We start from the raw sequence: 12495 nt of genomic DNA on the forward strand, positions 1-12495 counted from the left end.
TCAATAGCGAAGCTGAGATTTGGAGATTAGTAGCTTGCCCAGAGTATTTCTGTTTCTTCTGGCTACCAGGAAGCTCAAGGCTAAATCTGGTCAAATTCAAGGGAACAGGGGGTTGTACTTGTGGTTTTCTCATTCCCAGCTTCGTTTTTTTTTCTTCTGCCCCTACTTTCCTGTTTTCTTTCTTCCCTGCTTATAATTTAGTTCTGCATTTTCCCTGTAGTATAAAGCAACCTTAAATCTTATTTGGAAGAGAGAGTGAGTTGTCAATAAGCAAAAGAGGAACAGCCAGGCAGCAGCATAGCCAAGACGGGAACTCGGGTCCCAGGTGCTCGAGCTGGCTGCCCTCTCACATTCTCTCTGCTCCACATGGGGCCGTCTCCCTGGAAATGTGCTTTTGCAAAGGGGACCCACAGGAGGTCAGGAGGAGACTCCCAGTGTGAAACCACCTCAGGCTTCTTGGGTTCTTGCTGACAATGGGCAGGGGGGAGACAGAGGTGGAACTCATATTTCAGATCTTTGTATGGAAGAATCTTCCTATGGAAGAACTTGGCTTCTTTGGTGAGAGGCCCAGAGAGTAGGGACCCAAGAGTGGCTCCCGTCCTTGGTAGAGGCAACCCTCCACATCGCTTAGGGAACGTAAATGTCCTAGCATCTCTTGACTCGTTCTAGCATTCTTTCAGGTAGCATTGTGTCTACCTGAAAAGAACCATCACAGTGATACAAAGCTTTCCAAAGCGGTGGGGGTACCAGGTGAAAGGGCAGTAACATAGCCTCCTTGCGTGTCAGCAAGACACAGTTGTGAAAGTGAACAGGGGCGACGGAATCTATTTATAACACATACAAATTTCTGGTGAGCTTAAGCAGGTCAAAGGAAGCTCCACGTTGTGATTGGGAGAAAATTAAAAGGAAATGAAATTAAGTGCCCATTCGTGGCAGGCATTGAGCTGCATGTTTCACATCCCGTGCCCTGTGGCGTCAGGGTGGCAGCCCTCTGAAGTAGGCCCTGTTACCTCTCTGTGGGTAAGTGGGGAGTAAGACTCAGGGTGGTTCAATAACCTGGACAAGCCAGCCCGTGCCAAGACGGATTCATACCCTGGGACGGTCCAGCTATAAAGTCCAGCTCTTTCTACCCAGCTGCACTCTACCCTGACCCACCCAGTAATGGATGTGTACCCTAAAGGAACACTAACCCAATATCAAATGGTCTCCTTTTAGAACTTAGGGATATATAAAGCTCATAGGAAATATAATCTAAAGCTCATAGGAAATATAAATGCATGAGAACATGCATATAAAACACAAAATGCTGGAAAAAATAAGCAGACCTACCATGAGTTCAAATCACAAAGCAGCGATCATAAAAATTTACAATATTCAAGATTAAGGAACATGCATATTTATAACAGAAAAAAGTACATAGGAGCATTTAGTATATAATCAAGTAAGCATCAAAACAAATTGGGATAATTAACTCTGATTCAATCACTTATTTTATGTAACAATCACAATTTGGAGATAAATTATTTTAGATTAACCTTTATATGATATGAAAAAAAATAAACCCCAAGTAAATTTAAAAGTAAATTATTAAAACAAGCCATATAAATAACAGAAGTAAAGCAGAATATTTAATCACAAATTTGGAGGAATGTATACTTGATAAATAGCAAATAATAATATAACTTCCAAAGTAACAAAAAAATTCAACTTTAACAACTTCTCTTCAAAATAATATAACTTTATTCAATAAAATCAACTGGCATTGTAGTAAAAGTGAAGCTATTTGTTTCTAAAAATCTGGCACAGATATTAACTTTAATGCATATGATACACAGGTAGCCAGCACAATTCAGACCCAACAGTAATGGGTAAATGTCAATTAACACAGGACAGTCCTACAGAGGAAATCAACATATTTTCAACCTCAGAAAATAAACATGAAGCACCATTCGATACATATTTTCAGATTACACTATATATTGGTTTAATTCTTTAAGAAAACAGTATAATAATAGATAACAAGATCCTTAACACAATTTGTACCCTTTGAGCCAGTAAATCTATCCTAGAAATTAATCCAAAAGAGATAATCTAAAAGAATCAAAATTTGTCAACACATTTCTTTTTGTGGTATCGATATGAGAAGACAGATATTAGCTGAACCTGCTGTGGTAATCATTTCACAATGGATGTAAATCAGACCATCATGCTGTGGGCATGGCAATTATTCCTCAGTAAAGTTGGAAACAAATTTATAAACACAAAGTTTCTTTGCTATGTTATCTAAGTGAGTAAAAAAAAAATTATAAACACCAAGATCCTTTGCAATGTTATCTAAATGATTAAAAAAGAAAATCACTCACATGAATGACCAAGAGGAGCGAAATGAGGAAATGATTGTGGTATAACGACCGGATGGGATATCGGGCCGACACTGTGAGATGATGTAACAACAATGTTGTGTGGAGTGGAAAGGGCAGATCACAAGGCTAAACGTGGACTGAGGCCACAGTCACATACACACATGTGCAAATGAAAGGATGCTGGCAAGGCCACAGAACGTGGCAACTTTTAGGAAAGGAATGTGATGAATGTTTTCCATATTTTGAATTCCCCTCAATGTTATTGTAATGAAGCTTGAACCATAACTTCAAACCGCATGTCAGCAGAGTTTGAGCATCCATGGGACACCTGCACTGGCTGGCAGATCCTTCAGATGCTCCTGGTGAGGATGCCACGAGCAGTCCTGCCGGCCAGGCAGAGCGCTGCTCCCAGACAGAAAGACAGGGTGGAGAGACTCTGTGCTGGACCTGGGGCTACTACAAGAGAGTGCCACACACCAGGCAGCTTTAACAATGAACATGTATTCTCTGACAGCTCTGGGGGCTGGAAAGCTAAGCTGTCAGCAGGACCAGACCCCTCTGGACTCTGGGCAGAATCCTTCCTCTCTTCTTCCTCACTTCTGGTGGTGGCCAGCAACCCCTGGTGCTCCTTCATCTGCCGCTGCATCACATGGCATTCTGTGTGTCTTCACATTACCTTCTTCTAAGGACACAAGTCATATTGGGTGGAGGGCCCACCCTAGTATGATTCTATCTTACTTACCTGCATCCACAATAACCCTACTTCCAAATAAGGTCATATTTTGTAAGAACTTCAAAACATCTTTTCTTGGGAAACACAATTCAACAGTGTCTAGCCCAGGAACTTTCCTATATGACCTGCCCTATCTCCAAAAAGTCCAGATGGTTATAAGCCTTACTCCTCCACTTCTGTCAGTTCTCCCATCAATATGATATAGATAGGTAGTCAGCCAATAAATATTCAATTTCATGGTAGCCATTTGGCACCATTTTGCACACAGTCACAGACACTTCTTGGTGGAATTGCTATGGAGGACTGACTTAAGTAATGACCCCAAGGAGGGTTCTTTTTTTTTTTTTAGTCTTTATTGTTGAAAGTATTGCCAAGGTTCTCCTTTTTCCCCCATTAACCTCTTCCAGCCCGCTTCCTATCCCCTCCCCCTACCCCAGGCCCTCACCACCGATTTTGTCCATAGGTTATGCATATATGCACACAAGTTCATTGGTTGATCTCTTCCCACCCACCCTCCCCTCTCTTCCCTCTGAGGTTCAACAGTCTTTACATGCTTCTATGTCTCTGGGTCTATTTTTGATCATCAGTTTATTTGGTTCATTAGATTCCACATATGAGTGAGATCATGTGATACTTATCTTTCTCTGACTAGCTTATTTCACTCAGCATAATACTCTCCAGGTCTATCCATGCTGTTGCAAATGGTAAGACTTCTTTCATTTTTACAATTGTGTTGTATTCCATTGTGTAAATGTACCACAGTTTTTTTTATCCACTCATCTATTAATGGGTACTTAGGCTTTTTCTAAATATGTTATTGTAAATTGCGCTGCTATGAACATAGGGGTGCATATTCTTTCAGACTTCTTAGGATATATTACTAGAAGGAGGATCGCTTGGTCAACTGGGAGTTCCATTTTTAGTTTTTTTGAGGAAACTCCATACTGTCTTACACAGTGGCTGCACCAGTCTGCATCCCCACCAGCAGTGCACGAGGGTTCCCTTTTTTCCACAACCTCGCCAACACTTGTCGTTTGTTGATGATAGCCATTCTGACAGGTGTGAGGTGATACCTCGTTGTCGTTTTGATTTGCATCTCTCGTATGATTAGTGACTTTGAGCATTTTTCATATGTCTCTTGGCCAACTGTATGTCCACTTTGGAGCAGTATCTATTTAGAGCCTTTGCCCATTTTTAAATTGGATTGTTTATCTTCCTTTTGTTAAGTTATATGAGTCCCCTATATATTTTAGAGATTAAACCCTTATCAAATGTATCTGGCAAATGTGTTCTCCCATGTAGTGGGCCCTTTTCATTCAGTTGATGGTTTCTTTTGCTGTGCAGAAGCTTTTTACTTTCATGTAGTCCCATTTGTTTATTTTCTCCTTAGTTTCCATTGTCCTAGGAGATTTATCAGTAAACATATTGCTACAAGAGATGTCTGAGATTTTGTTGCCTGTGGTTTCTTCTAGGACTTTTATTCATGTTTTAGTTTATTCTTGTGTATGGTGTAAGTTGGTCGTCTAGTTTCATGTTTTTGCGTGTACCTGTCCAATTTTCCCAACACCATTTACTGAAGAGACGGTCTCTGCTCCAATGTATGTTCTTACCTCCTTTGTCAAATATTAATTGAGCATAGTGGCTTGGGTTGATTTCTGGGTTCTCTGTTCTGTTCCATTGATCTATATGCCTATTCTTGTGCCAATACCAGGCTGTTTTGAGCACAGTGGCTTTGTAGTATAACAATATCAGGTACTGTGATTCCTCTAACTTTGTTCTTCTTTCTCAAGATTGCTGTGGCTATTGGGGCTCTTTTTTGGTTCCATATAAATTTTTGGAGTGTTTATTTTAGGTCTGTGAAATATGCCATTGGTATTTTAATAGGGATTGCATAGAATCTGTAGATTGCTTTGGGTAATGTGGACATTTTAATGATGTTGATTCTACCAATCCATGAACATGATATATTCTTCCACTTGTTCATGTCTTCCTCTATGTCTTTTTTCAATGTTTTGTAGTTTTTGGAGTACATGTCTTTTACCTCCCCCAAGGAGGGTTCTTAAATGAGCTCACTGACTTGGGGATTGAGTTACTGGATTCCACGGTGCTCTATTAGTCTCTCATTGCCCTGGTCTCAGCAGCATTTAGGTAAAGTCAGCACAGGATTTGCCCAAGATTTATTACTGTGACTGATTCCTGTCACCCTTAGCTTTGGGGACTTTAGAGGCCACAGTAGAGGGCACACGGCAGCAAGCAGTGATCACAGTGTGGACTAGCATGGGCAGAAGCCAAGCAGGGTACACCCCTGATTCGGAAATCCTAGACATGTTCTGCAGAATTGTGTAGGGATGACTTAAATCACTCTTCCAGCAATTCAAAATGTTCTAGAGAAACTGAAAGGTTTCTTGGAGGAGATTCCCAAGCTCTGATGGAAAGAAAGTCTCACTACCATCTGTGTAGTTTCCCTTTCCTGATAAGATCAAGTCCAAACATGATTGCATGTGCTCACAATTTGTCGTCAACCAACCTCTCTAGCCTCACATTTTACTCAAACTGAGGTGCTCACTTGATGACTCCTCAACAGACCTTCTGACTTAACACACCCATCGCTTTGCAGGTGATCCCCTTCCTAGGGGCTGCCTCTCTGGCTTCTCTGCCTGGAGAATAGAAGCTCAAAGAGCCCTCCTCTACACATGCCCATGATCATTTTCTCCATTCACTTTTTAAGTTCATTTAAGTTTTTAAGCATTTAGAAAGCCATTGAATATTTGTTTGCCAGACTCTCTCTGAAGGCTCTTGGAAAGAATTCTTCCTGCCTCTTCCTAGCTTCTGATGATGGCCGCAGTCTTTGGCAATCTTTGACCCACAGCTGTGTCACTCCAACCTCTGCCATCACCTGGCCTTCTCTGCTCCCCTCTGTGTCTCTGTGTTCAATCTCCCTCCCCTTTCTCATATAAAGATATCAGGAACCAGGTTTGGGGTCACCCTAATTCAGTATAACTTCATCTTAACTCTTCTTTGTATTGAGGTATAATTGAAGTACTATTCAATATTTACTGACTGCTGACAATGTGCCAGGGACCATGTGTAACATGTCAGGGATAGGTGGAGAGGGGTATTTCCCTGTGAACTCTCAGGAGAAGAGTTTAGGCTTGTGGATAGAGTTGCAGGTTCAATGGAGAGCTCTGTGGAATTGAAATAAGGGACAGTTGTAGACACCAGGCACATTCCACAACGGGGGCGTTTGGGTGCCCTGTGTTGTGATAGCATGTGGTTCTCACCCCATGTAGACTGCTGCAACCTGGGTAGGACAGGTACCCTACGGATGGGTGTTCTCACAGCTCACTGAGTCCAGGAACAGAAGGCATTCGTGGGCCCAGCCTGTCCCCATCTGTGGCAGTGGCCAAACCAGGTGGCCTGAAGAGGAACACAAAACCTCTGAGGGCAGCTTCCCCATCCCCCCCTGGGAAGCCCCGAGTCCCTTCCCCAGGGATTGAGGAGCAGCCATGCTCTGCCTGTGACATCGAGTAAGTGCCACTTCTTGACCGAGAAGGCCGGTTCTGTTTCCTGAGCCCAGTGGGACATTGGAGAAATATCCCAGCTTCTAAAGCACCCGGGCACGTTACTCATCCCCCGGCTTGCCAGGGCCCTCTGTGCTTCTGTTAGATTAGGACTTTTATTTCCTCCTCCTCTCCTATTTTTGATTGCATATACTTCCTCTATTTGCTGCCCCAATGGTCCACGCCACCCCCTACATGTCACTTCCACAAGAGAAATAAGCAAAGGTAAATGAACCACTTCTTCCTCGGTTCTCCCTCTGAGCGCTGCCCTTCCCTCCACCACTGCACGAGCCACAATCCCTGGTGCTCGCCCCTGTCCCTGTATCTCCCCGCCACCCCTGTGAGCTCCCAGTGCAGGGATCCTGCCTGCTTCATCTCTATCCCCTAAGTAGAGCCTGGTGCAGGGTACTTTTAGGTTTTACTGTGCAAATAGAATACAATGAAAGTTGGTTATGGCTCTGTGTTCTGATACTTACCTTGATTTCTCATTTAAAGTCTCTCTGGGTGAATATAAATGGAAAAAGTAGGTCATATAGTCTGTTCTGATCTCCCCGAGCTGCAGAATTTCCTATTTCCAACCTTGTGTTCAGATGAATAAACTGGTGCACAATAAATGAATGAATAACAGAAGGGCAGGACTGGGATGTCTCTTAGAAATCAGCTCAACCAACCCTCAGTGACCAGATGGCCCCTGAAACCTAAGGTCTGGCAGTGGGTCCCTGCCAGACCCATGAGGAAAATGCAAATCTCCAGATTCTCAGGCACTGCTGCTCCTTCCACTACCTCTTTATTCAAATGTCAGTGCAAAGATGTCCAGCACATAGAGGGTTGGGGTGGAGGGGCCGTCTTCCCAGTGGACGCTCAGGTGTGCCACCAATTCTATCCAGGACACCTGTGATTTCCCAATGGCATCAAATAACATTTGCAAACGACACTGAGAAAGGTTAGGAGCACATGTCCACTGAATACAGGCAGCTCTGTCCCACCAGCTTCTTTGCTTCCCTGGCCCACGGCCACCCCGAAGTTTGTGCTTCCTCCTGCTCCAGGAGACAGAAACCTGCAGTTCCTGCAGGGAGTTGGGCCACAAATACAGGAGGAACACTTTCCTCACTGATGTTTCAGGGCCATTTCACAACCGCCAAACCGCCATCCACATGCCATTCCTGGCTGAAAAGCAAAAAGCAAGTTCAGATTGTGTGTATATGTGTTCAAACACAAATAGTAATGTTTGAAGGAAACTCAGTGAACAGAATTCCTTGTAATGGCAGAGTGGGTTTTGGCCCCGAGAATATTTTTGGGAGAAGACAGGCTTATTCAAATCAAGATCCATGTGTTAGGTCACAAGATAGGAGGAAATGTCACATACAGACATAGAATTGTGTTTCTTAAACGCAAATAAATGTTCAATTAAAAGAAAAACTGAAAGTAGTATTGTTTTTCCCTTCTGCATTTAATATTTTGGGTGCTATGACGTCACAAGTTAAAAACTCAGAAAGGGAGGTTTTTACCCATATAATAAAAGCAAAAATTAACAAATTTTGCTTGCTCATTCACCTGTTTGTTTTTCCTTTTTTTTTTCTGAAGGGATAGAGAGAGAACAGGAAACCTTCAAGGTAAGGGTGCCAAATAACATACAGGTTCCTTAGATAAATTTGAATTTCATATATATGACAAATACTTTGAGTATAATTATGTCCCAAATATTGCATGGGGCATACTCATACTACAGAGTATTGGTTGTATATCTGAAATTCAAATATAACTGGTTGGCCTGTAGTTTCACTTACTAAATCTGGCAACCCTCCCGCCAGGCCTCCAGGCGGTAATCTCATGGGCACTTTATCTGGGAAGACTGCAACAGTCTCCACGCCTCCTTCAACATCTCCCACAACAAGGTCAGACCTGGAAGCTGATCGGGTCCAATGTCCTCATTTTACAGATAAGGCAGCTGGGAGTGACTTGCTCAAGGCCACACGAAGACTCAGTGGCACAGCCAGGACACAAACCGCAGGTTGGTTTGCCGTGAATGACAGAGGCTCAAGTTACCATCGGGTCATCTGCAGAGGTCGAACCAAAGTTCCAACCACTCCAGGATCCAGTGGATATAAAAATAATCTAAAATCTTTAGGCCTATTTACTGAGAAATGGTAAGTTAAAAGCTGAAGAATCGCCTGGCAGGAGTAGCTCAGTGGTTGAATGTCAACTCATGAACCCTTATATCTTAGGAAGCCCCTGTTTTTCTCAGAGGCACGTATACATCAGAGGGTGGGTATCAGTAAGACTCCAATGGCATTCAAACTTGCCCAGTGCACCGGGACCCCAAAGATCTGCTCTTCCTCACCATACCTGCAGTGTGGGATGGAAGAGTTCGCTGGGAAACGTTGAGGCAGGGCCACATGACATGACTGTTTGCAAATTCCTCGAATTTTGAAGTTGAGGAACTGGACTCGCAGAAATATCGCTTCTTTACCGGAGGGGCAAAGGGGCATTTGTGAGGATACGTTGCAAAAGGAAAGGAGAAATAGAGAAGATGGAGAAACCATAGTCTTGTGTAAGCATTTCCATTTCTGATTCTTAACCTCTGCTCATGGGTCTGTATCCCAGGGCCTAGTTCAGTGATGGCGAACCTTTTGAGCTGGGCATGTCAGCATTTTGAAAAACCCTAACTTAACTCTGGTGCCATGTCACATATAGACATTTTTTGATATTTGCAACCATAGTAAAACAAAGACTCCTATTTTTGATATTTATTTTATATATTTAAATGCCATTTAACAAAAATCAACCAAAAAAATGAGTTCGCGTGTCACCTCTGACACGCGTGTCATAGGTTCGCCATCACTGGCCTAGTTCCGTCCCACAGTCCTGGGTGTCACCCCGTTCTCTCCAGGGAGCTCGGGCTTATCCTCCTGGAGCAGGGGAGGGAACCTTGTTTCTGCCAAAGGCCATTTTGATATTATAACATCATCCTCGGGCCATACAGAATTATCAACAATCAGCCTACTAGCCCAGCCAGCATGGCTCAGTGGTTGAGCGTCAACCTATGAACCAGAAGGTCATGGTTCAATTCCAGTCAAGGCACATGCCTCGATTGCGGGCTGGATCCCCAGTGGCGGGGCATGCAGGAGGCAGCCGAACCATGCTTCTCATCATTGATGTTTCTATCTCTCCCTTCCTCTCTGAACTCAATAAAAAATACATATTTTTAAATTAACCTACTATATTTGGTCAAACATTTAATTAACTCACCCCTAATGCCTTGGCAAGGCCAGACCAAATGATTTTATGGGCTTTTTACGGCCCGTGAGCTGGATGTTCCCCTCCTGTTCTAGGGCTCAGAGCCTGCTCAGGACTGCCGCTGGCCAGGTCGCCTCCTTCATTTGAGTTTTGAAATTTATTGGTAGAAAGTGTTCTCCCGTCCATGATCTCATCTGCTTCTCTCTGTCACCCTGGAAATAAAGATATTGTCATACTCATAGCCTAGATAAGAAGAGCAGCCAGAGCCCGCCTGCACAAGCAGGGAAAAGCCCATTTGCAATTATGAAATACGATTTAAGCTACTTAGGGATAAACGGAGTGAAGAAATTTCCTGTCACATTTATGCTTTTGGAAAACAGCATTTCCAGAGAGTAAGCAGAACCAAAACTAAGTATTCATTGCCTAATAACCACAGTTTTAACTGGATGGGATTTTATGAGATGCCCAAATTGGGCATGCTGTGTTTCTAGGCGAAAAGACTGAAAATTGTCATTTTGATTAGTTTTACTCAATAGATTTAGTCCTTTCATTAATCTTCATTAATGGGATGGGTAGGAAATGGAAAGCAACGCCAAAAGGATGCTTAAATTCCCCAGAATTAGAGAAATGTGACATGTAAATAAAAGTCCCCTCACCACCCACCCTAACCCCTTCCAAAGTCTGTCTAGTTTAGGGAATAGAGTCATTTTTCTCCATTAAACCAGCTCTATGGAAGATGTCAGCATGGAATTGGAGCCACTGTAGGCCAGGCTGTGCTGGAAGTGCCTGCAAATAAATTGCTTTGACCTGAGGCACTTCTACTTAGAATGGAATGAGAGGCTGTGCTGGTTGCTTGGCACCCTCGTAGGTACACACTGGCAGAGATTTCCCCAGAACTCTGGAACAAGCAGATTGCTTAGCCACCCCCTCATTTTACAGATGAGGAAGTGGGGAGCAGAGGGTGAAAGGCCTTAACTGGCCATGGCTGCTCTGGGGGCAGAAGCAAGGGCGTATTTCTAACTTGGACTGCGGTGTGGATAGGCTGTGTGTGTGTGTACACAAGCATGCATGTGTGTGCATTGGGGTGAGAAGCCCAGGGCGAAAAAAGGATTCTTGGGGAGGTGAACTCTAGCCGGGTCTCACATGGTAAGCAGAAGTTGCAAAGATGGGGCAGAGTGAGGGATAGACAATTGAAAAAGAATAGTTAAAGCGTGAGGTGAAGTCTGGGTGTTGAAGGGATTACAGTAAGTTCAGTTTGTCTGGGGAAGTGGGTGGAGATTAGGAGAGAGAAGGGCAGGGGCCAGATCAAAGACCCTCGTATTCATTCTAACTGCCCCTACCTGCTCTGTGTCAGCTGCTGGCTCCTAAAGCGTGTGGACCAATCCCCACCAGCTGCCCATCCCCACACTGGGGACCTCAGCCACTCGGTCCTGTTCCCCAGTGCTGCTCACACCTCTGTCGCCATCCGGATAGATCTCCCCCTCGAGGTCCTCACCCACCTCTCTCCATCTTCTCTTCCGTAGGAGCAGAAGGACATGCTACCACACGTCAGACCTCTAAGGGAAGGGGACAGGCAGTGAGAGAAGGGGAGCTGCACATTTCCACCCCTTAAGAGAATCACACCTTGGGGGAGTGCTCCTAGCAGACACTGGGGACCCCTTCCTCCCTTTAAGGCTTTACTCACAGCCCTGGAAGGGTGGAGGCCAAGGGGACCCCATGAGATTCAGGCCAGCCACGGTTGACTTGTGAAGCATGGTTGAAGTTTATGGGGTTCCTTTCCAGGGCCCAGGCCTGCAATACTGCTCACCACCCTGACCCCAACACAAGCAGGATGGTCAAGCCACGCTGAGGAATCAGTACTCACCTCCCGTATTGTTGGGGTTGGGTTACTGGGGAAACCAGAGCTCTTTGGAGCTGATGACTGCCCACCACTCCAGAATGGTGCCCCTGTGTGGAACTGGTCTCAGAAATGACCCATCCTCCGACTCAGGAAAGCATCTCTGTTTTTGCTCACCGTCTTTCATCATTTGAAACTTTGGACTAGATGGCCTTTGATTGCTTTGGGGAAAACAAAGAATTACAAAAAGCCTGAATTTGCATTGGTTTCATTTATTGCCAGGACTAGCTCACCAGACCAAAATGTGCAGCTCTCTCCTCAGCTCCAGGGTCACTGGCACCGCCTTGGTGGCTCGCAGTCAGCACGGTGGGAGAATTTGCACTATGAACAGTGACAGATACCTCAGATCGCCACTGGTTTCATCTCACTCGAGCAGAAAACTAACTTCCTTTGCAGTTGAAGTACAGAATTCCAGTGCTTGGGAGCTGCCTGAAAAGCAAGGAACATCACATGTTAAACACGCATTCTCCTGACAACCTTGGAACAAACGGACATCTTTTTGCTCCAGAACAGAGATTCTTTTCAGAGTACAATAACGAGCGACCTGAATTTGGAACCAGAAGGCCCGGGTTTAAGTCCAAGCCTCACCATTGATTAGACATGTGTTAGTAATCAATACATGTTGAGTTAGTCTTTGAGTATCAGTTTCTCTGTCTTTAAAATAAGGTGGACAAACAACTTCCCACCCTGACCGTGAGAACTGAA

General features: G+C 44.2%; 1 long non-coding RNA gene across 1 annotated transcript; it reads right to left on the reverse strand.

The window, feature by feature from the left end:
- Positions 1-7781: 7781 nt before the first annotated feature.
- LOC139020448 (uncharacterized) lies at positions 7782-10035 on the reverse strand. Its single transcript, XR_011473315.1, has 3 exons — positions 9906-10035; positions 9003-9120; positions 7782-7823 (listed from the first exon to the last, which is right to left on the reverse strand). It is a non-coding gene; the product is annotated as an uncharacterized lncRNA (long non-coding RNA).
- Between the last annotated feature and the right edge of the window lie 2460 nt (positions 10036-12495).

The sequence above is a fragment of the Myotis yumanensis genome, unplaced genomic scaffold (genome assembly GCF_028538775.1).
Source record: "Myotis yumanensis isolate MYYU_CA2020_CCGP unplaced genomic scaffold, mMyoYum1.0.hap1 SCAF_12, whole genome shotgun sequence".
NCBI classification, from domain to species: domain Eukaryota; kingdom Metazoa; phylum Chordata; class Mammalia; order Chiroptera; family Vespertilionidae; genus Myotis; species Myotis yumanensis.